A 26110-nucleotide genomic window follows, 5' to 3' on the forward strand; every position below is an offset into this window, starting at 1 on the left:
TGGTGCCCCAAACAAGGGTTACTTTTCTGGGGTTTCAGATATATATTCGGTCTCCATGAGGCTTTCTCTAACAGATCAGAGAAGGCTAAATACAAAATTTATGCTTACCTGATAAATTTCTTTCTTTCCGAGCATGGAGAGTCCATAATGTCATTCCAATTACTAGTGGGATATTCAACCCCTGGCCAGCATGAGGCAGCAAAGAGCACCCCATCAAAGCTATTAAGTGTAACTTTCCTTACCCATAATCCCCAGTCATTTAGCCGAAGAAAAAATGGAAAAAGAAGAAACACAAGGGTATAGAGGTGCCTGAGGTTTACTCAAAAAAACTGCTGAATTATAACTTAAAAAGAGGGCAGGGTCGTTGACTCTCCACAACATCATTCCAATTACTAGTGGGAACCAATACCCAAGCTAGAGAACACTGAATTAACAGGTAGGGGGGGAAAGGCAGGAGGACCTAAACAGAAGGCACCACCACTTGAAGAACCTTGCTCCCAAAAAAGGCCTTAGCCGAGGCAAAAGTATCAAATTTGGAAAATTTGGAAAAAGTATGCAAAGAGGAACACGTTGCCGCTTTGCAAATCTGTTACACAAAAGCTTCATGTTTGAAAGCCCAAGATGAGGAGACAGCCCTAGTAGAATGAGCCGTAATACTATCAGGAGGCTGCTGTCTAGCAGTCTCATAAGCAAAACAAATCATACATCTTAACCAGAGAGAAAGAGTAGAAGAAGTGGCCTTCTGACTCTTATGCTTTCCAGAGAAAACAACAAACAGGGCAGGAGATTGCCGAAAATCGTTAGTAGCTTGTAGGAAAAATTTTTAGAGCATGCACAACATCCAAGTTATGCAAAAGACGGCCCTTATGAGAAGAAGGATTAGGACAAAAAGAAGGCACAACAATTTCCTGATTAATGTTTTGATCCGACACCACCTTAAGGAGAAAACCCCAATTTAGTATGAAAGACTACCTTATCTGCATGAAAATAAGGTTCAGGGAATCACACTGCAGAGCTGAAAGCTCAGAAACTCTGCAAGCAGAATAAATAGCAAGGAGAAAAAGAACCTTCTAAGATATCAAAAACATGCATTGGCTCAGATGGAGCCTGCTGCAAAAACTTTAAGAGCTAGGTTAAAGGACCAGTAAACACAGCAGATTTGCATAATCAACAAATGCAAGATAACAAGACAATACAATAGCATTTACCCTGAATTTTAAATGAGTAGTAGATTCTTTTCTAACACATTTTAAAGTTATGTATATTTCCACTCCCCCTGTACCATGTGATTGCAATCAGCCAATCACAAATGCATATACGTATAGTCTGAGTTCTTGCACATGCTCAGTAGGAGCTAGTGACTCAAAAAAAGTGTAAATATAAAAGACTGCACATTTTTTTTAATGGAAGTAAATTGTAAAGTTGTTTAAAATTACAGGCTGTATCTGAATCATGAAAATTTAATAAAACCTGAGTGTCCCTTTAAGACTCCAAGAAGGAGGTTTAATCACAGGCTTGATTCTGACCAGGGCCTGAACAAAGTTTGAACATCTGGAAAAACTGCCAGACATTTGTGCAAAAGAAAAAACAGTACAGAAATCTGACCTTTAAGAATACTGACTGACAAACCTTACTCCAGGCCATCCTGAAGAAACAATAAAATTTGGGGAATTCTCAAACAACTCCAGGAAAAACCTTAGCTTCCCATTAAAAAAGTAAATTTATGCTTACCTGATAAATTCATTTCTTCTATGATATGATGAGTCCACGGATTCATCCTTTACTTGTGGGATATTATCCTCCTGCTAACAGGAAGTGGCAAAGAGCACCACAGTAGAGCCGTCTATATAGCTCCTCCCTTAGCTCCACCCCCCAGTCATTCGACCGAAGGCACAGGAAGAAAAAGGAGAAACTAAAACGTGCAGAGGTGACTGAAGTTTTAAATCAAAATAATATAATCTGTCTTAAATTGACAGGGCGGGCCGTGGACTCATCGTATCATAGAAGAAATTAATTTATCAGGTAAGCATACATTTACTTTTCTTCTATAAGATACGACGAGTCCACGGATTCATCCTTTACTTGTGGGATACAATACCAAAGCTACAGGACACGGATGAACGGGAGGGACAAGACAGATGGCTAAACAGAAGGAACCACTGCTTGAAGAACTTTTCTCCCAAAAATAGCCTCAGAAGAAGCAAAAGTATCAAATTTGTAAAATTTGGAAAAGGTATGAAGCGAAGACCAAGTCGCAGCCTTACAAATCTGTTCAACAGAAGCATCATTTTTAAAAGCCCATGTGGAAGCCACCGCTCTAGTAGAGTGAGCTGTAATTCTTTCAGGAGGCTGCTGTCCAGCAGTCTCGTATGCCAAACGGATTATGCTTTTCAGCCAAAAAGAAAGAGAGGTAGTCGTAGCTTTTTGACCTCTACGTTTTCCAGAATAGACAACAAACAGAGAAGATGTTTGACGAAAATCTTTGGTTGCTTGCAATTAAAACTTCAAAGCACGAACAACATTCAAGTTGTGCAACAGACGCTCCTTCTTAGAGGAAGGATTAGGACACAGAGAAATAACAACAATTTCCTGATTAATATTCTTATTAGTAACAACCTTAGGAAGGAATCCAGGTTTGGTACGCAAAACCACCTTATCAGCATGAAAAACAAGATAAGGCGAGTCGCATTGCAATGCAGATAGCTCAGAAACTCTTCGAGCCGAAGAGATAGCAACTAAAAACAGAACTTTCCACGATAGAAGCTTAATATCTATGGAATGCATAGGTTCAAACGGAACCCCTTGAAGAACTTTAAGAACTAAATTTAAACTCCATGGCGGACCAACAGGTTTAAACACATGCTTGATTCTAACTAAAGCCTGACAGAACGACCTTGAATGAGAAGGTCCTGTCTCAGTGGCAGAGTCCACGTGGTAGAGATGACATGTCCACCAGGTCTGCATACCAAATCCTGCGTGGCCACGCAGGTGCTATCAAAATCACTGAAGCTCTCTCCTGTTTGATTCTGGCAATCAGACAAGGAAGGAGAGGAAACGGTGGAAACACATAAGCCAGGTTGAACGACCAGGGTACTGCTAGAGCATCTATCAGTACTGCTTGAGGATCTCTTGATCTGGACCCGTAACAAGGAAGTTTGACATTCTGACGAGACGCCATCAGATCCAATTCTGGTGTGCCCCATTGATGAATCAATTGTGCAAACACCTCCGGATGGAGTTCCCACTCCCCCGGATGAAAAGTCTGACGACTTAGAAAATCTGCTTCCCAGTTCTCCACTCCTGGGATATAGATTGCTGATAGATGGCAAGAGTGAGTCTCTGCCCATCAAATTATTTTGGAAACCTCTATCATCGCTAGAGAACTCTTTGTTCCCCCCTGATGATTGATATATGCTACAGTCGTGATATTGTCCGACTGGAATCTTATGAATTTGGTCAAAGCTAACTGAGGCCACGCCTGAAGCGCATTGAATATCGCTCTCAGTTCTAGAATATTTATCGGGAGGAGAGCCTCCTCCTGAGTCCACACACCCTGTGCTTTCAGGGAATTCTAGACTGCACCCCAGCCCAATAGGCTGGCGTCCGTCGTCACTATGACCCATGCTGGCCTGCGGAAACACATTCCCTGGGACAGATGATCCTGTGACAACCACCAAAGAAGAGAGTCTCTGGTTTCTTGATCCAGATTTATCTGAGGAGATATATTTGCATAATCCCCATTCCACTGATTGAGCATGCATAGTTGCAGTGGTCTGAGATGCAAGCGAGCAAACGGAACTATGTCCATTGCCGCTACCATTAAGCCGATTACCTCCATACACTGAGCCACGGACGGCCGAGGAATGGAATGAAGAGCTCGGCAGGTGGTTAAAATCTTTGATTTCCTGACCTCCGTCAGAAAAATTTTCATGTCTACCGATCTATCAGAGTTCCCAGGAATGGAACTCTTGTGAGGGGGATAAGTGAACTCTTTTTTTACGTTCACCTTCCACCCGTGGGATCTCAGAAAAGCCAACACGATGTCCGTGTGAGATTTGGCTAGTTGGTAAGTTGACGCCTGAATTAAGATATCGTCCAGATAAGGCGCCACTGCTATGCCCCGCGGCCTTAGAACCGCCAGAAGGGACCCTAGCACCTTTGTGATAATTCTGGGAGCTGTGGCCAACCCGAAGGGAAGAGCCACGAACTGGTAATGCTTGTCCAGAAAGGCGAACCTGAGGAACTGGTGATGATCTTTGTGGATAGGGATGTGCAGATACGCATCCTTTAAATCCACGGTGGTCATATATTGACCCTCCTGGATCATTGGTAAAATAGTCCGAATGGTCTCCATCTTGAAGGATGGGACTCTGAGGAAGTTGTTTAGGATCTTGAGATCTAAAATTGGTCTGAAGGTTCCCTCTTTTTTTGGGAACCACAAACAGATTGGAGTAAAACCCTTGCCCCTGTTCTGTTTTTGGAACTGGGCAGATTACTCCCATGGTATATAGGTCTTCTACACAGCGTAAGAACGCCTCTCTTTTTGTCTGGTTTACAGACAATCGAGAAAGATGGAATCTCCCCCTTGGAGGAGAATCTTTGAAGTCTAGAAGATACCCCATGGTCACGATTTCTAAAGCCCAGGAGTCCTGAACGTCTCTTGCCCAAGCCTGAGCAAAGAGAGAAAGTCTGCCCCCTACTAGATCCGGTCCTGGATCGGGGGCTGCCCCTTCATGCTGTCTTGGTGGCAGCAGCGGGCTTCTTGGCCTGTTTACCTTTGTTCCAAGTCTGGTTAGGTCTCCAGACTGACTTGGATTGAGCACAATTCCCCTCTTGCTTTGCAGCAGGGAAGGAGGTAGAGGGACCACCTTTGAAGTTTCGAAAGGAACGAAAATTATTTTGTTTGGTCCTCATCTTATTTGTCTTATCCTGAGGAAGGGCATGGCCTTTTCCTCCAGTGATGTCTGAAATGATCTCTTTCAGTTCCGGCCCAAATAGGGTCTTACCCTTGAAAGGGATGGCTAAAAGCTTAGATTTTGATGATACGTCAGCAGACCAGGCCATAACGCTATACGCGCTAAAATGGCAAAACCTGAATTCTTTGCCGCCAATTTAGCCAGTTGAAAAGCGGCATCTGTAATGAAAGAATTAGCTAGCTTGAGAGCCCTAATTCTATCCAGAATATCATCTAATGGGGTCTCAACCTGAAGAGCCTCCTCCAGAGCCTCGAACCAAAACGCAGCTGCAGTAGTTACAGGAACAATGCACGCTATAGGTTGCAGAAGAAAACCCTGATGAATAAATATTTTCTTTAGGAGACCCTCTAATTCTTTATCCATAGGATCTTTGAAAGCACAACTGTCCTCAATAGGTATAATTGTACGCTTAGCCAGGGTAGAAATAGCTCCCTCAACCTTAGGGACCGTCTGCCACGAATCCCGAATGGTGTCAGATATAGGAAACATTTTCTTAAAAGTAGGAGGGGGAGAAAAGGGAATACCTGGTCTATCCCAGTCCTTTGTAACAATGTCCGAAATCCTCTTAGGGACCGGAAAAACATTAGTGTAATTAGGAACCTCTAGATATCTGTCCATTTTACACAATTTCTCTGGTGGAATTACAATAGGGTCACAATCATCCAGAGTCGCTAAAACCTCCCTGAGTAACAAGCGGAGGTGTTCTAGCTTAAATTTAAAAGCCGTCATATCTGAGTCTGTCTGAGGGAACATCTTTCCTGAATCAGAAATCTCTCCCTCAGACAGCAATTCCCTCACCCCCAACTCAGAACATTGTGAGGGCACATCGGAGATGGCTAATAAAGCGTCAGAGGGCTCAGCATTTACTCTCACACCGGACCTACTGCGCTTCCCCTGCAACCTAGGCAGCTTAGATAAAACCTCTGTGAGGGTAGTATTCATAACTGCGGCCATATCTTGCAGGGTGAAGGAATTAGACACACTAGAAGTACTTGGCGTCGCTTGTGCGGGCGTTAATAGTTGTGACACTTGGGTAGAATTAGATGGCATAACCTGATTCCCTTCTGACTGAGAATCAGCCTGTGACATACTTTTATCAGCTAAAATATGTTCTTTGCAATTTATTGCCCTTTCAGTGCATGAGGGACACATTTTAAGTGGGGGTTCCACAATGGCTTCCAAACACATTGAACATTGGCTTTCCTCAATGTCAGACATGTTAAACAGGCTAGTAATGACCACAAACAGGCTTGAAAACACTTTATTTAGTGAAAAAATAATCTTTAAAAATGGTACTGCGCCTTTAAGAGAAAAAAAAGCATACATGTTCTGCAAAACTGCTTTAAAATAATCAAATCTCTGCAATTTTTTGTATAAGTATTCAAATTATGCAGCTAAGTTTGCCCCACAAGGAAAGGAACACTTAACCCTTACTGTAAAAAAACGGATAATTAATCAAGGTTTAAATCCGGAAAAAACACCCCCTGCACCTCGCCACAGCCCTGCTGTGGCGCCTACCTGCCCTCAGGGATCTGGAAAACAGGGGTAAAGCTTCGATTTGGCCCAATACTTCCACAAGGACCCACCGGAGTCGGAGCTTGCTGCTTGCCTTGCAAATACAACTGCTCAACTGAGGCTCGAAAATAGGCCCTGCACATCTCACTCGATGTCTCTCAGCCCAAATGAACCGCACCAGAGCGGTCCCAAACTAGCCATGTGCGTTCTTAAACCCAAAAAAAGAAGCCAAGTGTACCCTCCAATAAAGCATCAAAAACGTTACTGCCAAAAACGTTATCAGCACTCCCAGTTCAATAAACGTTTGCCCACAAACATTCAAACTCAGTGTCAACCATTTTTTCTTAGCCCCTATATGCAAGCTTAGTAATACCCTTCTTCTCTTAGGATTACTGCTTACCCTTACCCTCATGGGGATACTGTCAGCCAATTCTGAAATATCAGAGTCTCTCCAGAAAAAAAATACTTAACATACCTCACTGCTTATAGCATGAAAAACGTTCCTCAGACTGAAGTTTCTTAAGTACTCCTCAGCCATTCTGTGGGAACTGCTCTGGATCTTAGTGACAAATGCTAAGATCATCAGCCTCCAGGCAGAAGTCTTCATCCATCTGCTGCCTGAGAGAAAATAGTACACACCGGTACCATTTAAAATAAAAAAAACTCTTGCTTGAAGAAAATAAAAACTAACATTTTATCACCTCTTTCACTTTACCCTTCCTGGTACTTAGAGTAGGCAAAGAGAATGACTGGGGGGTGGAGCTAAGGGAAGAGCTATATAGACAGCTCCGCTGTGGTGCTCTTTGCCACTTCCTGTTAGCAGGAGGATAATATCCCACAAGTAAAGGATGAATCCGTGGACTCATCGTATCTTATAGAAGAAAAAGGTATTTACGCCATATCTTATGGTAAATCCTGCAAGTAACAGGTTTACAAGCCTGAAGCATAGTATCAATGACCGCATCCGAAAAACCACGTCTAGACAGGACTAGACTTCAATCTCCAAGCAGTAAGCTTCCGAGAATCTAGATTTGGATGGAGGAATGGACCCTGAAATTAGAAGGTCCTTCCTCAGAGGAAACCTTCAAGGTGGAAGAGATGACATCTTCACCAGATCTGCAAACCAGATCCTGTGAGGCCAGGCAGGCGCTATTAGAATCACAGACGCTCTCTCCTGCTTGATACGAGCAAAAACTCGTGGCAGGAGAGCAAACGGAGGAACAGGTAGGCTAGTCCGAAATCCCAAGGAACCACTAAGGCATCTATCAGAGCGGCTTGAGAAACTCTTGACTTTAAACCTTACTTTGGAAGCTTGGTGTTTTGACGAGACGCCATCAGATCCAGCTCCGGAACCCCCACTTGAGGGAAATCCTAGAGAACACTTCCGGATGGAGTGCCCACTCCCCAGTATGAAAAGTCTGTCTGCTCAGAAAAAATGTCTCCCAATTGTACACACCTGGAATGTGGAAGGCAGATAGGAGACAATCGAAAAGCTTCCGCGCACTGCAGAATGCGAGACACCTCCTTCATGGCCAAGGAACTCAGAATTCCTCCCTGGTGGATGATGTAAGCCACTGAGGTGAAGTTGTCTGACTTGAATCTGATAAACCGGATTAAAGATAACTGAGGACAATCTGACAAGGCATTGAAGATTCCTCTCAACTCCAAGATGTTTATGGGAAGAGAAGACTCCTCCCGAGACCACAGGCCCTGAGCATTTAGAGAACCCCAAACAGTTCCCGAGCCTAACAGGCTGGCGTCCATAGTCACAATCACCCAGAAAGGTCTCAAGAAGTAAGAGCCCGAGACAGATGCTCCTGTGAAATCCACCATGAGAGAGAGGTTCTTGTTATGAGATCCAGATTTATTCTCTGTAAAAAAACTGAATGGTCTCCGTTCCATTGACTGAGCATGCAAAGTTGCAGAGGTCGCAGATGGAACTGGGCAAAAGGAATGATGTCCTTGGAAGCAACCATCAGACCAATCACCTCCATGCATTGAGCCACTGATGGACGAATAGCGGACTGGAGGGACAGGCATGAAGCAAGAAGTTTGTATTTTCTGACATCCGTCAGGAAAATTTTCATGTACATGGAATCTATGATTGTTCCTAGGAAACATACTATTGTGGCAGAAACTAGAGAACGCTTTTCCAGATTCACTTTCCCCCCGTGGGAACGTAGAAAAGACAATCATAACTCTGTATGAGATTTTGCTAGTTGAAAAGATGACGCCTGAACCAAGATGTCATCTAGATAAGGCACCACAGCAATTCCCTAGGATCTGATCACTGCTAGACGAGCCCCCAGAACCATTGTGAATATTCTGAGAGCCTGTTGCAAGCCAAAACGGAATGGAATGAATAGTTTCTATCTTGAAGGAAGGAACCCTGAGAAATTTGTTGAGGCACTTTAGGTCTAGGATGGGACAGAAAGTTCCCTCCTTTTTGGGAACCACAAAAAGATTTGAATAGATCCTTGCCCCTGTTCTTCTATAGCAGAGCTTTCCAAACTTTTCATGTTGGTGACACACTTTTTAGACCTATGTAATTTCGCGACACAGTAGTTCAGTTTTACTAGCAAACAGGAGGTTAAACTAACTTGTTTTAAGAGATACGGACACATACATAAATTATATAATAACGAAATGTATTTACAAGTAACAGTATGTATGTGCAAGAATTAATAACACCAATGTCTGTTGGCGCTCTACAAATACCTGATAATAATAATAATAATAATAATAGCTACTTACTATTTTAATGGGATGTATGAGGTTGATGAATATTTGGTGGAATATTAGATAAAGACACTCGCATTTCATCATTAAGCATTTTTAAGCTTCCATTTCCTATCCATATATCAAGAGCAGGGAGCAACAATGCACTACTGGGAGCTAGCTGCACAAAAAAAACAAAACACTTTGACATCTGACTTCAGCTCAGCGTTTAAGCTGCCGCCTTCAGAGCTCTGCGAGTCGGACTGACTACTGCCTGCGCTGCAAACACACTGCTATCCCACTCACTGACTACACATGCAGTCACGATTGAGGAGACTACATGTGCAGTCAGGAGCCAATGTGCCGCCAAAGCCGCCAATGGGAATAGTTTCAGTTCCCACTGAGCTGCACCAATAGGTTAAGATGATCTGTGACCCACTAGGTATCAATCACATGTCAACCATGTGATATGCATAGCAGGCAGGCGGAAACCAAAAACAAATGTAAAAAAAAAAGTAAATTCAAAAAAATTTGTGCTGAAGCAGGGGCACACCTACACACTGCCGCCAACACACTAACGTGTCACGACACACAGTTTGGAAAGTACTGCTCTATAGGAACTGGAGCAAATAATCCCAGAGAGGATAGGTCTTCTACGATAAAGCATATTTTGAAAGAGCAAGTGCCTATGCGAGGCTTGAACACACAACCTTCAGAAAATTAGACTGACGCTCTTCTTACTGCGCTAACAAGGCCAGATTAAGAAGGCCTCCCTCTTTACTTGGTTTGAGGATTAACTTGACAGGATAAATCTGCCCCTTGGATGGCAAGACTTGAATTCCTATACATAAGACATAGAAATACATATATTAGTGTCTTAAAAACACTAAGAAAATGAGAATGAGACATAAAACAATCCATGTCACAGACGCTAACAAATATCGCCTCCATATAAGGTATTTATTGTATTCTTATAATAAAAACATGGAATGAAATATATTAGTGTACTAAAAAAGTAAGAAATTGAGTATGAAACATGAGTTTCATGAGTATGAAACATGAAACAAACCATAAAAACTAAATTTTAAGCCCCATAAAATAAGAGCTCATACATTTAAGCCTAACGCACCAGGAGTTCCCAGGCGGTCACCCATCCAGGTACTGACCAGGACTGGCCCTGCTTATCCTCAAAGATCAGATCTGGAGCATTCAGGGCAGTGTGGCGGTAGACTCGCGGACATTAGTACAGATATATGGGGTTTCTGTATAACAGGACATTATTATGTTATATTAAATATGTTTCATTATAATAAAAAAAGGTCAATAAAAATATGACCTTCAACTGGAAATCCAAATAAGATCTTACATACTAGGAAGTAAAATAGATCTGTTATCATCCAGAAAGAAAATTAAGAAAACATCAGAGAAGGTTTAAAAGGTTTAAAACTATAAAATACTCATATAGAGTAATTTATAAAAGCAATGATAAATACCATCCATCACCACTAGATGGTAGAAGACAACAGGAATCTCAAATTCAGTGTAGAAAGGAGATGGAAAAAAAAGTTAACCCTTTCCATCTCCACACATTGACACACACTTGTTCTCTAAAAAAACTATTGTAGAGAAAAAGATGCTCTGAGAGAATAAACGTAAAGGGAAACCACAGACTGTATGAACGCAGACCCAGTAAAATATATATTTTGAGTTTACAAATAATATAAACACATATATAGGGTTCAGAAGAGGGACCCAGTAGCGGAGTCAAAATATAATGCACCGGAGAACAGTGATTCTCTCCAAAGTGCAGAGTAGCAGCGCGCCCTGTTCATGAGTGAAAAAGTAATTATAAGTGCGCAACAAGAAAATAATGGCGTCTACTCTAATGGGCATCAAACTGTACATGATAGCCCTATCGTTACTGCCACCATCACGGACGAAGGCTTGGCTTACCGCTCTGCACTGAGAGCCCCATCCTCCGCAACAGAGGAGAAAAAACCCTGCCTTCTGAAACGGACAGTACAGAACGCACTTCTATAAAAAGTGCAACGCGTTGTGAGCTGTTAATGCAGTCGTTTGCCTCGCTAAGAGCCGCTTAATGCTGCCATCTGCACCCGTAACCTAAATGCAATTGATAGCTTAGGGTTACGAAGCGGCCATGTGCACAGGAATCCCTCTTCCACAAGCGCCATAATAATGAACCGCCCTAGATGTGAGCCGCGTATGCGGCCATCATGCCAGTACCGATAATAGTACACCTACACAAGGGCAGACCCTAGAGATATGAATATACACAGATAAGAGTATAATAATCTCCCAACCGGCCTGAATGCAAAAAGGAGCAAAGGGCGGCAAAATCCTTATTAAATTTGCAATAATTGTCGTCATGGTAAGAACAGAAATATACCCTTAAACACCCTCCAGTACAAGAGAGCATCAGGCTTCTGAACCCTTCTCTAAGGGTATAATAAATGCCGAACCCTTCGTGAGGTCTATTGTGAACAAGGGGAAAAATGTAAATAGGGACACAAACCCCATAGGGAGTATGAAAAAAAAACTCAGCATGTGAAATATAAACGTGCAGTGGTCTCATATTAATCTCTAAAGAGACGCACAAACGCCGCCCCTCATGCATGGCCGTAAGCATAATATAAGAGACTGTCACTCCTATAATATAAGGGAACTGTTATTCCCTATGCCAATTCAGCCTCAGCTTTATATAAGGAATTAATTTATGTCCCAAATGCTTATTAGTTCCACCTTAAAGATAAACTCCACTGCCCATAATATCCCTGACATGTGTCTACTGAAAGGGATAGGTACTAATCCCCACCAGGGATCTTTGACCTTAGCTCCTTAAGTGCTGTCCTCCTACCTGGAAGGTAAAAAAGTAAATTTATGCTTACCTGATAAATTAATTTCTTCTATGGTACGACGAGTCCACGGATTCATCCTTTACTTGTGGGATATTATCCTCCTGCCTGCTAACAGGAAGTGGCAAAGAGCACCACAGCAGAGCTGTCTATAAAGCTCCTCCCTTAGCTCCCCCCCCCCCAGTCATTCGACCGAAGGTACAGGAAGAAAAAGGAGAAACTACAAGGTGCAGAGGTGACTGAGTTTAAATCAAAAAAATATAATCTGTCTTAAAATGACAGAGCGGGCCGTGGACTCGTCGTACCATAGAGGAAATTAATTTATCAGGTAAGCATAAATTTACTTTTCTTCTATAAGGTACGACGAGTCCAAGGATTCATCCTTTACCTGTGGGATACAATACCAAAGCTACAGGACACGGATGAACGGGAGGGACAAGACCGATGGTTAAACAGAAGGCACCACTGCTTGAAGAACTTTTCTAACAAAAATAGCCTCCAAAGAAGCAAAAGTATCAAATTTGTAAAATTTGGAAAAGGTATGAAGCGAAGACCAAGTCGCAGCCTTACAAATCTGTTCAACAGAAACATAATTTTTAAAAGCCCATGTGGAAGCCACCGCTCTAGTAGAGTGAGCTGTAATCCTTTCAGGAGGCTGCTGTCCAGCAGTCTTGTATGCCAAACGGATGATGCTTTTCAGCCAAAAAGAAAGAGAGGTAGCCGTAGCTTCTTGACCTCTACGTTTTCCAGAATAGACAACAAACAAAGAAGATGTTTGACGGAAATCAATTGGTTGCTTGCAAGTAAAACTTCAAAGCACGAAAAACAGACGCTCCTTCTTAGAGGAAGGATTAGGACACAGAGAAGGAACAACAATTTCCTGATTGATATTCCTATTAGTAACAACCTTAGGAAGGAATCCAGGTTTGGTACGCAAAACCACCTTATCAGCATGGAAAACAAGATAAGGCGAGTCGCATTGCAATGCAGATAGTTCAGACAACTAAAAACAGAACTTTCCAAGATAGAAGCTTAATATCTATGGAATGCATAGGTTCAAACGGAACCCCTTGAAGAACTTTAAGAACTAAATTCAAACTCCATGGCGGAGCAACAGGTTTAAACACAGGCTTGATTCTAACTAAAGCCTGACAGAACGACTGAACGTCTGGAACATCTGCCAGACGCTTGTGCAGTAGAATTGATAAAGCAGATATCTGTCCCTTTAAGGAACTAGCTGATAGCCCCTTCTCCAATCCTTCTTGGAGAAAGGACAAAATCTTAGGAATCCTGATCTTACTCCATGAGTAGCCTTTGGATTTGCACCGATAAAGATATTTACTCCATATCTTATGATAAATTTTCCTGGTGACAGGCTTTCGAGCCTGAATCAATGTATCTATGACCGACTCAGAGAAACCCCGCTTGGATAAGATCAAGCGTTCAATCTCCAAGCAGTCAGCCGCAGAGAAACTAGATTTGGATGCTGGAACGGAGATTGAATCAGAAGGTCCTGTCTCAGTGGCAGAGTCCATGGTGGAAGAGATGACATGTCCACCAGGTCTGCATACCAAGTCCTGCGTGGCCACGCAGGTGCTATCAAAATTACCAAAGCTCTCTCCTGTTTGATTCTGGCAATCAAACGAGGAAGGAGAGGAAATGGTGGAAACACATAAGCCAGGATGAACGACCAGGGTACTGCTAGAGCATCTATCAGTACTGCCTGAGGATCCCTTTACCTGGACCCTTAACAAGGAAGTTTGGCGTTCTGACGAGACGCCATCAGATTCAATTCTTGTGTGCCCCATTGCTGAATCAATTGAGCAAACACCTCCGGATGGAGTTCCCACTCCCCCGGATGAAAAGTCTGACGACTTAGAAAATCCGCTTCCCAGTTCTCCACTCCTCTGGATATGGATTGCTGATAGATGGCAAGAGTGAGTCTCTGCCATCGAATTATTTTGGTAACCTCTATCATCGCTAGAGAACTCTTTGTTCCCCCCTGATGATTGATATATGCTACAGTCGTGATATTGTCCGACTGGAATCTTATGAATCTGGTCGAAGCCAGCTGAGGCCACGACTGAAGCCCGTTGAATATCGCTCTCAGTTCTAGAATATTTATCGGGAGGAGAACCTCCTCCTGAGTCCACAAACTCTGTGCTTTCAGGGAATTCTAGACTGCACCCCAGCCCAATAGGCTGGCGTCCGTCGTCACTATGACCCACGCTGGCCTGCGGAAACACATTCCCTTGGACAGATGATCATGTGACAACCACCAAAGAAGAGAGTCTCTGGTCTCTTGATCCAGATTTATCTGAGGAGATAAATCTGCATAATCCCCATTCCACTGTTTGAGCATGCATAGTTGCAGTGGTCTGAGATGCAAGGGAGCAAACGTAACTATGTCCATTGCCGCTACCATTAAGCCGATTTCCTCCATACACTGAGCCTGAAAAATTTTCATGTCCACCAAATCTATCAGAGTTCCCAGGAATGGAACTCTTGTGAGAGGGATAAGTGAACTCTTTTTTACGTTCACCTTCCACCCGTGAGATCTTAGAAAAGCCAACACGATGTCCGTGTGAGACTTGGCTAGTTGGAAAGTCGAAGCCTGAATTAAGATATCGTCCAGATAAGGTGCCACAGCTATGCCCCGCAGCCTTAGAACCGCCAGAAGGGACCCTAGCACCTCTGTGAAAATTCTGGGAGCTGTGGCCAACCCGAAGGGAAGAGCCACAAACTGGTAATGCTTGTCCAGAAAGACGACCCTGAGGAACTGGTGATGATCTTTGTGGATAGGGATGTGTAGATACGCATCTTTTAAGTCTACGGTGGTCATATATTGACCCTCCTGGATCATCGGCAAAATATTCCGAATGGTTTCCATCCTGAAGGATGGGACTCTGAGGAATTTGTTTAGAATCTTGAGATCCAAAATTGGTCTGAAGGTTCCCTCTTTTTTGGGAACCACAAACAGATTGGAGTAGAAACCCTGCCCCTGTTCTGTTTTCGGAATGGGCAGATCACTCCCATGGTATATAGGTCTCCTACACAGCGTAAGAACGTCTCTCTTTTTGTCTGGTTTACAGACAATTGAGAAAGATGGAATCTCCCCCTCGGAGGAGAATCTTTGAAGTCTAGAAGATACCCCTGGGTTACGATTTCTAAAGCCCAGGAGTCCTGAACGTCTCTTGCCCAAGCCTGAGCAAAGAGAGAAAGTCTGCCCCCTACTAGGTCCGGTCCCGGATCGGGGGCTACCCCTTCATGCTGTCTTGGTGGCAGCAGCAGGCTTCTTGGCCTGTTTACCCTTGTTCCAAGTCTGGTTAGGTCTCCAGACTGACTTGGATTGAGCAAAATTTCCCTCTTGCTTTGCAGCAGGGGAAGAGGTAGAGGGACAACCTTTGATGTTTCGAAAGGAATGAAAATTATTTTGCTTGGTCCTCATCTTATTTGTCTTATCCTGAGGAAGGGCATGGCCTTTCCCTCCAGTGATGTCTGAAATGATCTCTTTCAGTTCAGGCCCGAATAGGGTCTTACCCTTGAAAGGGATGGCTAAAAGCTTAGCTTTTGATGACACATCAGCAGACCAGGATTTAAGCCATAACGCTCTACGCGCTAAAATGGCAAAACCTGAATTCTTTGCCACTAATTTAGGCATTTGAAAAGTGGCATCTGTAATGAAAGAATTAGCTAGCTTGAGAGCCCTAATTCTATCCAGAATATCATCTAATGGGGTCTCAACCTGAAGAGCCTCCTCCAGAGCCTCGAACCAAAAGGACGCTGCAGTAGTTACAGGAACAATGCACGCTATAGGTTGGAGAAGAAAACCCTGATGAATAAATATTTTCTTTAGGAGACCCTATAATTTTTTATCCATAGGATCTTTGAAAGCACAACTGTCCTCAATAGGTATAGTTGTACGCTTAGTCAGGGTAGAGATCGCTCCCTCCACCTTAGGGACCGTCTGCCACGAGTCCCGCATGGTGTCTGATATGGGAAACATTTTCTTAAAAGTAGGAGGGGGAGCGAACGGAATACCTGGTCTATCCCACTCCTTAGTAAAAATGTCCAAAATCCTCTTAGGGACCGGAAAAACATCAGTGTAGGCAGGAACTTCTAGAAATCTGTCCATTTTACACAATTTCTCTGGAACTACAATAGGGTCACAATCATCCAGAGTCGCTAAAACCTCCCTGAGCAATAAGCGGAGGTGTTCTAGTTTAAATTTAAAAGCAGTCATATCTGAGTCTGTCTGAGGGAACATATTTCCTGAATCAGAAATCTCTCCCTCAGCCAGCAAATCCCTCACCCCCAACTCAGAACATTGTGAGGGTACATCGGATATGGCTAATAAAGCGTCAGAGGGCTCAGCATTTGTTCTCACACCAGACCTACTGCGCTTGCCCTGCAACCCAGGCAGCTTAGATAAAACCTCTGTGAGGGTAGTATTCATAACTGCGGCCATATCTTGGAGGATGAAAGAATTAGACGCACTAGAAGTACTTGGCGTCGCTTGTGCGGGCGTTAATGGTTGTGACACTTGGGGAGAATTAGATGGCATAACTTGATTCCCTTCTGACTGAGAATCATCCTGCGACATACTTTTAGTAGCTAAAATATGTTCTTTGCAATTTATTGACCTTTCAGTGACACATTCTAAGTGGAGGTTCCACAATGGCTTCTAAACATATTGAACATTGACTTTCCTCAATGTCAGACATGTTAAACAGGCTAGTAATGACTACAAACACGCATGAAAACAATTTATTTAGTGAAAAAAATAATAATCTTAAAAAACGGTACTGCGCCTTTAAGAGAAAAAAAGCATACACGTTCTGCAAAACTGCTTTAAAATGCACCAAATGTTTCAAATTTTTGCAAGCAGACACAATATATGTAGTTAAGATTGCCCCACAAAGAAATTTAACATTTAACCCTTTAATGTGCAAACCGGATTAAAATTAGGCCTAAATCCGGAAAAAACAGCCCCAACACCTTGCCACAGCCCTACCTGCCCTCAGGGGTAGTAAATATGGGGTTAAAGCTTTGATTTGTCCCAAAACATTCACCAGGGCCCTCAGGAGTTAGAGCTTGCTGCGTGAAAATAACTGCACATCTGAGGCGCGAAAATAGGCCCGGCTCATCTCACTTTATGTCTCTACAGCCTCAAAGAACCGCACCAGAGCGGTTCTAAACTAGCCATGTGGGTTCTGAGACCCAAAAATTAAGCCAAGTGCACCCTCAATAAAGTTGCCCAAAACATTATTGCCCACAAAACGTTAACAGCACTCCCAGTTCATAAAACGTTTGCCCACAAACCTTCACAACTCAGTGTCAACCATCCTTGTAATTAGCCCCTTATGCAAGCTTAGTAATGCCCTTCTTATTAGCTCTTAGGATTACTGCTTACCCTTAGCCTCATGGGGATACTGTCAGCCTTTCTGAAACACCACAGTCTCTCCAGAAAAAATGACTGAACATACCTCACTGCTGTATAGCATGAAAACATTCCTCACACTGAAGTTTCTTGCACTCCTCAGCCTCTGTGGGAACAACACTGGATCTTAGTTACAAATGCTAAGATCATCATCCTCCAGGCAGAAGTCTTCATCCATCTGCTGCCTGAGAGTAAATAGTACACACCGGTACCATTTAAAACAAAAAACTCTTGCTTGAAGAAATTAAAAACTAATATTTTATCACCTCTTTCACTTTACCCTTCCTAGTACTTAAAGTAGGCAAAGAGAATGACTGGGGGGTGGAGCTAAGGGAGGAACTATATAGACAGCTCTGCTGTGGTGCTATTTGCCACTTCCTGTTAGCAGGAGGATAATATCCCACAAGTAACGGATGAATCCGTGGACTCATCGTACCTTACAGAAGAAAAGGCACTTACTTGTTCTGTTGTAGGGCAGGAGCACTTCTAGGTGTGATAGATTACCATATCTATCAGGGAACCTGTAGAGAAAGAAAATACAGAGTAACCATGTTAGAAATAAAGCGAAAACTACCTCGCCGCTTTCTAACTGCTAACAGCTACCAATACTCTTACTAAAGAGATTGACATGGACACAGCATAGCCCCTAATCCTTGTTTACAGGGAAAAGTACCCATTAAAGGATTAAGTATCTTCAGACACCATCTTCGCACATCCTCCCTTGACAGTGGCAAAGAGAATGACTGGGGATTATGCATAAGGGAAGTTACACTTAAAGGGTTAGAAATCTTTACTTTGCAGCATTCTAAAAAATACAAAACCCCTTAGTTAAGTTTTCATAGAATAAAACCTATTAAATCTTACCTTAAATTTAAGCTTTAATGTTTAAGAAAATAATATAATAGTTTTCCCTGTAAACAGCCGCCCATAGATGTAGGCTGGACTAACAGATAATGTATTCCCTCTCTTCCTCCAATGGCGCTGTAGCCCTGATCAGCTAATTACAATACTTAACTGAATGCCTCTCCTCAATCTTGGCATGCGCCATCTAATGTGTCGGCACTCGCATATGCAATGCATTGTTAATCGCCGATCATGCAAGACTGTAATGACACAGCGGCTGAAACACCAGAGAGAAGTCCGATATGCGCATGCATTGCAAAAAGTCTGTGTAAATGGGCATGCGTGACGCCATATTAGTTCTACCTAGGAAGAACTTGTTAATTAGGCAGAACAATGACTGAAAATAAGGGTTTGGCATCATATATATATTTTAAATTGCAATGTGTATGTAAATGTAAAAAAATGGCAAATAGGTGTTATTTGTTGATTTAAACAACTAGAAATGATTTTTCAAAATATGGGAAAACATTTTTTGGGTTTACCATCCCTTTAATAGCTTTGCTGGGGTGCTCTTTGCCTCCTCCTGCTTCCAGGAATTGAATATCCCACTCGTATTTGGAATGATGTTGTGGACTCTCCATGCCATAGGAAAGAAATTGGTATCAAGACTGTCTGAATCTTCAGTCTCTCTCCTTTCTTTCTGTTGCTCTTTATATGGAAGAAATGGGTCTCTTAATTGCAGCTTCAGATGTAATTCCATTTGCTCAATTTCACATGAGACTTCTTCAGCTTGGTATGCTTAGTCAGTGCTGCAGGGATCATACTCCGCTAGCAAAAACAATTATTTTGGATCACAGTACAAGTCAGTCTCTGACTTGGTGGCTAGATCATCAGTTCATTATTTAGGGGGTTTCTTTTGCTCGTCCTACCTGGACTGTGATCACTACGGATGCAAATCTTTCAGGTTGGGGAGCTGTTTGTGTATCTCTGAGAGGACAAGGGGCTTGGGCCCTCAGGAGGTGAGATTGTCAATAAATATTCTAGAACTGTGCTATTTTCAGGGATCTTCAGACTTGGTCTCTCTTGAAAAGGGAGTCTCATCTCCGCTTTCAATCAGATAATGTCAGTCTCTGCTTTCAATCAGAGAAATGTCACAGCAGTGGCTTATATCAAGCATCGGGGGGGGGGGGGGGGGGACCCACAGTTCCCCAACCATAAAGGAAGTGACTCAAATTGTCTCATGACCAGAAGTAAATTTCTGTCTAGTCTCTGCAGTTCATATCCTAGGAACAAAAAACTGGGAAGCAGATTTTCTCAGTTGTCAGTCTCTGCATCCAGGGGAATGCTCTCTTAAATCAGGATGTGTTCAATCAGATTGTGTAACTTTTGGGTCTCCCAGAGACAGACCTGATGGCTTCTCATTTGAACAACAAACTTGCCAAGTAATTTGTGTATGCTCTAGTAGCTCATTGATCATTTCAGCTTTTAGGTTTCCTCCTCTGGTTCTTCTTCCCAGAGTGATTTCCAAAATAAGGATAGAAAAGTCATCAGTAATCAAGATTGCCCCAGCTTGTATTTGCTGGATTTGATATGCAGATATGGTTCAGATCTTCAGTTGTCCTCCATGGTCTCTTTCACTTCGACCAGACCTTCTGTCTCAAGGTCTGTTTTTCTATACGTATCTCAAATCTCTAAGCTTGATGGCATGGAGGTTAAACAGTTAGTTTTCAAACATAGAGGTTTTTCAGATTATGTGATTGAAACTTTAATCCAGACTCGTAAGCCTGTGTCTATTTTTTTTATTCATAAGGTTTATTTGGAGGCAGGTCAGCCTCCACCTATACTGATTACTGCTCATTCTACAAGATCAGTTGCCACTTCTTGGGCTTTAAAGAAAAAGGCGGAAATTAACCAAATTTGCAAGGCAGCTACTTGGCCACTTTTACTAAAAAATTCTACCATTTTGATATTTTTGCTTCTTTTGAGGAAAGTCCTTCAGGCAATTGTCTCAGCTTGAAAACTATTTTTTCACTAGGGGAAGGGGGGCTTCATGTCTGCAAGTGTGGTGCACGAGCATCGTTAGCTAGAAACTCACAACGACTCACCCCCAGCTCAGGGACTGTAAGGTTAATTGTGGCACACTTTTGATCTTGAAGGCTCATAAAAAGTATCTTTATATCTTATGGCGCTTTCAGATGGAACATTTGTGGAGTTTTCATAAAGCCACGGTTCCTGTTTTTGCTAAGAATTCAGTTACCTGGGTAGCTGTTATGTCCCAGCCTGCTCTTATTGCACCTGGAGGTGCAATTGAGATGCAATTGTGATTTTCACACTATTATCACACATAGTTTTTCTGTGCTGCACCATGTGGTTTTGTGTTATTATTTTCACAGAAGTTGTACCTTTGCCCCAAGCCTGCTGTCTGCACCAGACCAGAACCTGCTACCCCCCATGATTCAGTAAGCTAGAAGCACCAGTGTGCGTGGGCAGCACTTTGTGGTGCACTTTCTATTTGAGTTCAATTTGATCACTTATTTATTTCTAGTGGCGATTGTAATAGGCCATTTGGTGTCCTTTGGTGCTGTTTTTATTACCTCCAGGAAAACCTTGTAGGTGGCTTGATCCATGCGTCCTCCACAAAGATAAATCTGCATAATGCCAGCCTTGCTGAAGCACCCCCAAATAGACCTTCCACCAAGTTTCACAGTGCGTGCGAGACACCGTGGCTTGTAGGCCTCTCCAGGTCTATTTTAATGTGTTACACACTGGGTGCCTATTTTTAATCTTCATAGTAAAAAACATAATTTATGTAAGAACTTACCTGATAAATTCATTTCTTTCATATTAGCAAGAGTCCATGAGCTAGTGACGTATGGGATATACATTCCTACCAGGAGGGGCGAAGTTTCCCAAACCTTAAAATGCCTATAAATACACCCCTCACCACACCCACAAATCAATTTAACGCATAGCCAAGAAGTGGGGTGATAAGAAAAAAGTGCGAAAGCATAAAAAATAAGGAATTGGAATAATTGTGCTTTATAAAAAAAAATCATAACCACCACAAAAAGGGTGGGCCTCATGGACTCTTGCTAATATGAAAGAAATGAATTTATCAGGTAAGTTCTTACATAAATTATGTTTTCTTTCATGTAATTAGCAAGAGTCCATGAGCTAGTGACGTATGGGATAATGACTACCCAAGATGTGGATCTTCCACGCAAGAGTCACTAGAGAGGGAGGGATAAAATAAAGACAGCCAATTCCGCTGAAAATAATCCACACCCAAAATAAAGTTTAAATCTTATAATGAAAAAAACTGAAATTATAAGCAGAAGAATCAAACTGAAACAGCTGCCTGAAGTACTTTTCTACCAAAAACTGCTTCAGAAGAAGAAAACACATCAAAATGGTAGAATTTAGTAAAAGTATGCAAAGAAGACCAAGTTGCTGCTTTGCAAATCTGATCAACCGAAGCTTCATTCCTAAATGCCCAGGAAGTAGAAACTGACCTAGTAGAATGAGCTGTGAAAAAGAACAGAAAGAGCAGAGATTTGTCCCTTCAAGGAACTTGCAGACAAACCTTTATCCAAACCATCCTGAAGAAACTGTAAAATTCTTGGAATTCTAAAAGAATGCCAGGAAAAATGATGAGAAAGACACCAAGAAATGTAAGTCTTCCAGACTCTATAATATATCTTCCTAGATACAGATTTACGAGCCTGTAACATAGTATTAATCACAGAGTCAGAGAAACCTCTTTGACTAAGAATCAAGCGTTCAATCTCCATACCTTTAAATTTAAGGATTTGAGATCCTGATGGAAAAAAGGACCTTGCGACAGAAGGTCTGGTCTTAACGGAAGAGTCCACGGTTGGCAAGAGGCCATCCGGACAAGATCCGCATACCAAAACCTGTGAGGCCATGCTGGAGCCACCAGCAGAACAAACGAGCATTCCTTCAGAATCTTGGAGATTACTCTTGGAAGAAGAACTAGAGGCGGAAAGATATAGTCAGGATGATACTTCCAAGGAAGTGACAATGCATCCACTGCTTCCGCTTGAGGATCCCTGGATCTGGACAGATACCTGGGAAGTTTCTTGTTTTGATGAGAAGCCATCAGATCTATTTCTGGAAGTCCCGACATTTGAACAATCTGAAGAAATACCTCTGGGTGAAGAGACCATTCGCCCGGATGTAACGTTTGGCGACTGAGATAATCCGCTTCCCAATTGTCTATACCTGGGATATGAACCGCAGAAACTAGACAGGAGCTGGATTCCGCCCATACCAGTATTCGAGATACTTCTTTCATAGCCAGAGGACTGTGAGTTCCTCCTTGATGATTGATGTATGCCACAGTTGTGAAATTGTCTGTCTGAAAACAAATGAACGATTCTCTCTTTAGAAGAGGCCATGACTGAAGAGCTCTGAAAATTGCACGGAGTTCCAAAATATTGATTGGTAATCTCACCTCCTGAGATTCCCAAACCCCTTGTGCTGTCAGAGACCCCCAAACAGCTCCCCAACCTGTCAGACTTGCATCTGTTGAAATTACAGTCCAGGTCGGAAGAACAAAAGAAGCCCCCTGAACTAAACGATGGTGATCTGTCCACCACGTCAGAGTGTCGTACAATCGGTTTTAAAGATATTAATTGAGATATCTTTGTGTAATCCCTGCACCACTGGTTCAGCATACAGAGCTGAAGAGGTCGCATGTGAAAACGAGCAAAGGGGATCGCGTCCGATGCAGCAGTCATAAGACCTAGAATTTCCATGCATAAGGCTACCGAAGGGAATGATTGTGATTGAAGGTTTCGACAAGCTGAGATCAATTTTAGACGTCTCTTGTCTGTCAAAGACAGAGTCATGGACACTGAATCTATCTGGAAACCTAAAAAGGTTACCCTTGTCTGAGGAATTAATGAACTTTTCGGTAAATTGATCCTCCAACCATGATCTTGAAGAAACAACACAAGTCGATTCGTATGAGATTCTGCTAAATGTGAAGACTGAGCAAGTAACAAGATATCGTCCAAATAAGGAAATACCACAATACCCTGTTCTCTGATTACAGACAGAAGGGCACCGAGAACCTTTGTAAAAATCCTTGGAGCTGTTGCTAGGCCAAACGGCAGAGCCACAAACTGGTAATGCTTGTCTAGGAAGAGAATCTCAGAAACTGATAGTGATCTGGATGAATCGGAATATGCAGATATGCATCCTGTAAATCTATTGTGGACATATAATGCCCTTGCTGAACAAAAGGCAGGATAGCCCTTAAAGTTACCATTTTGAATGTTGGTATCCTTACATAACGATTCAATATTTTTAGATCCAGAACTGGTCTGAAGGAATTCTCCTTCTTTGGTACAATGAAGAGATTTGAATAAAACCCCAGCCCCTGTTCCAGAACTGGAACTGGCATAATTACTCCAGCCAACTCTAGATCTGAAACACATTTCAGAAATGCTTGAGCCTTCGCTGGATTTACTGGGACACGGGAAAGAAAAAATCTCTTTGCAGGAGGCCTTATCTTGAAGCCAATTCTGTACCCTTCTGAAACAATGTTTTGAATCCAAAGATTGTGAATTGAATTGATCCAAATTTCTTTGAAAAATCGTAATCTGCCCCCTACCAGCTGGGCTGGAATGAGGGCCGCACCTTCATGTGGACTTGGGAGCTGGCTTTGGTTTTCTAAAAGGCTTGGATTTATTCCAGACTGGAGATAGTTTCCAAACTGATACCGCTCCTGTGGGTGAAGGATCAGGCTTTTGTTCCTTATTGTGACGAAAGGAACGAAAACGATTATTAGACCTAAATTTACCTTTAGACTTTTTATCCTGTGGTAAAAAAAAGTTCCTTTCCCTCCAGTAACAGTTGAGATAATAGAATCCAACTGAGAACCAAATAATGTATTACCCTGGAAAGAAAGGGAAAGCAAAGTTGACTTAGAAGACATATCAGCATTCCAAGTTTTAAGCCATAAAGCTCTTCTAGCTAAAATAGCTAGAGACATATACCTGACATCAACCCTAATGATATCAAAGATGGCATCACAAATAAAGTTATTAGCATGTTGAAGAAGATTAACAATGCTATGAGAATTATGATCTGTTACTTGTTGCGCTAAAGCTTCTAACCAAAAAGTTGAGGCTACAGCAACATCTGCTAAAGATATAGCAGGTCTAAGAAGATTACCTGAACATAAGTAAGCTTTTCTTAGAAAGGATTCAATCTTCCTATCTAAAGGATCCTTAAAGGAAGTACTATCTGCCGTAGGAATAGTAGTACGTTTAGCAAGAGTAGAGACAGCCCCATAAACTTTAGGGATTTTGTCCCAAAATTCTAATCTGTCAGATGGCACAGGGTATAATTGCTTAAAACGTTTAGAAGGAGTAAATGAATTACCCAAATTATTCCATTCCCTGGAGATTACTTCAGAAATAGCATCAGGGACAGGAAAAACTTCTGGAATAACTACAGGAGATTTAAAAACCTTATTTAAACGTTTAGATTTAATATCAAGAGGACCAGAATCCTCTATTTCTAATGCAATTAAAACTTCTTTAAGTAAATAAAATAAAATAAATTCCATTTTGAATAAATATGAAGATTTATCAGCATCAACCTCTGAGACAGAATCCTCTGAACCAGAGGAACCATTATCAGAATCAGAATGATGATGTTCATTTAAAAATTCATCTGAAAAATGAGAAGTTTTAAAAGACCTTTTACGTTTACTAGAAGGAGGAATAACAGACATAGCCTTCTTAATGGATTTAGAAACAAAATCTCTTATGTTATCAGGAACACTCTGAGTATTAGATGTTGACGGAACAGCAACAGGTAATGTAACATTACTAAAGGAAATATCTGCATTAACAAGTTTGTCATGACATTCATTAAAAACAACAGCTGGAGGAACAGATACCACAAGTTTACAGCAGATACACTTAACTTTGGTAGATCCAGCACCAGGCAGCGTTTTTCCAGAAGTATCTTCTGACTCAGTGTCAATCTGGGACATCTTGCAATATGTAATAGAAAAAACAACATATAAAGCAAAATTGATCAAATTCCTTAAATGACAGTTTCAGGAATGGGAAAAACATAATTTATGCTTACCTGATAAATTCCTTTCTCCTGTAGTGTAGTCAGTCCACGGGTCATCATTACTTATGGGATATTAACTCCTCCCCAACAGGAAGTGCAAGAGGATCACCCAAGCAGAGCTGCTATATAGCTCCTCCCCTCTACGTCACACCCAGTCATTCGACCAAGAACCAAACGAGAAAGGAGAAACTATAGGGTGCAGTGGTGACTGGAGTATAATTTAAAAATTTAGACCTGCCTTAAAAACAGGGCGGGCCGTGGACTGACTACACTACAGGAGAAAGGAATTATCAGGTAAGCATAAATTATGTTTTCTCCTGTTAAGTGTAGTCAGTCCACGGGTCATCATTACTTATGGGATACCAATACCAAAGCTAAGTACACGGATGACGGGAGGGGACAGGCAGGATCTCTATACGGAAGGAACCACTGCCTGAAGAACCTTTCTCCCCAAAAACAGCCTCCGAAGAAGCAAAAGTATCAAATTTGTAAAATTTGGAAAAATTATGAAGAGAAGACCAAGTTGCAGCCTTGCAAATCTGTTCAACAGAGGCCTCGTTCTTAAAGGCCCAAGTGGAAGCCACAGCTCTAGTAGAATGAGCTGTAATCCTTTCAGGAGGTTGCTGTCC

The 26110-nt window shown here is 42.1% G+C and overlaps 1 protein-coding gene and 1 pseudogene across 1 annotated transcript in view; both read right to left on the minus strand.

Moving 5' to 3' along the window:
- The window catches only part of RAB3GAP2 (RAB3 GTPase activating non-catalytic protein subunit 2), a 470453-nt gene that overhangs the window by 210482 nt on the left and 233861 nt on the right, over nucleotides 1–26110 (minus strand).
- On the minus strand, nucleotides 10327–10440 carry LOC128658456 (uncharacterized; annotated as a pseudogene).

Source organism: Bombina bombina, chromosome 4, assembly GCF_027579735.1.
Source record: "Bombina bombina isolate aBomBom1 chromosome 4, aBomBom1.pri, whole genome shotgun sequence".
Lineage (NCBI taxonomy): Eukaryota > Metazoa > Chordata > Amphibia > Anura > Bombinatoridae > Bombina > Bombina bombina.